The 839-nt window shown below is 60.2% G+C and overlaps 1 non-coding gene across 1 annotated transcript; it reads right to left on the bottom strand.

Moving 5' to 3' along the window:
- Window positions 1-371: 371 nt before the first annotated feature.
- TRNAT-CGU lies at window positions 372-443 on the bottom strand. Its single transcript has one exon. It is a non-coding gene; the product is annotated as a tRNA-Thr (tRNA).
- Window positions 444-839: the final 396 nt, after the last annotated feature.

The following is an 839-nucleotide window of genomic DNA, read 5'->3' as shown; positions in this document are numbered from 1 at the left end:
GGGAACGCGCCTGCTGTTGTGCTACTGGAGGCGACGTCGTATTCCGGAAAGCCAGTCTCCAGTCCTCATAGAGTTGCCAGGTCCCGGGGGTGGGGGACAGCGCCATCGAGCCTACCTTCCAAAGCAGCTGTGGAAGTGTCTCTTTGCAACGCCTGTAGCAAATAAGTAAGGACTCTCATTGCCCCGGGAAATACGTGGGGATCCTCGTAACTGGGGAGGATCCATCCCTTGATATGGGGTAGGGATCCCTGGATCTCCTGGGAAGACCCGCCCACCAACCCAGGTTAACTTCCAGGCTTGGAATTGCCCTAAAAATGAGCCCTTCCGTTGCCGGAGCCTCCCACAGCGGGCCCGGGAGCGTCTCCCTCGCGAGGCACGGACGGGGTTCGAACCCGTGATCTTCGGTTTACGAGACCGACGCCTTACCACTTGGCCACCGCGCCTGCGTTAAAAAGGCGGCCTCCCTGCCATCTAGGCTAGCGCCGCTCCCGAGAGACGCCAGCGCGCGTTCTCGCAAGCGCCTGCGCAGACCATTCCCTTCCCCCACCCCATCGGGCCCGGCTGCGTCGTACGCAGGCGCGCGGGCAGGCGGAGACCTACAGCTTGCCGCTTCAATGCGCATGTGTGTCATCTCTCCGCGTGTTCTGTTCTGGCTTGCGGGTCCCGAATCCTTGCGGGGCGAATGCAAGGAAATGTGGCGACCTTATATGCACACAGCAACCCACCCACCTTTCATCTTCAAGGAAAAGGGGGAGGGTGATTCCTGGATTGCTAAGCAGCCCAAATCCCTTCTCCCCTACCCATGAACATGTCTCCTTTTTTTGCCCCCTGGCAGTCTG

This window comes from Sphaerodactylus townsendi, linkage group LG04, assembly GCF_021028975.2.
Source record: "Sphaerodactylus townsendi isolate TG3544 linkage group LG04, MPM_Stown_v2.3, whole genome shotgun sequence".
NCBI lineage: Eukaryota > Metazoa > Chordata > Lepidosauria > Squamata > Sphaerodactylidae > Sphaerodactylus > Sphaerodactylus townsendi.
Note: the sequence above shows the minus strand (reverse complement) of the source record. Positions and strands in the feature narration are given on the sequence as shown.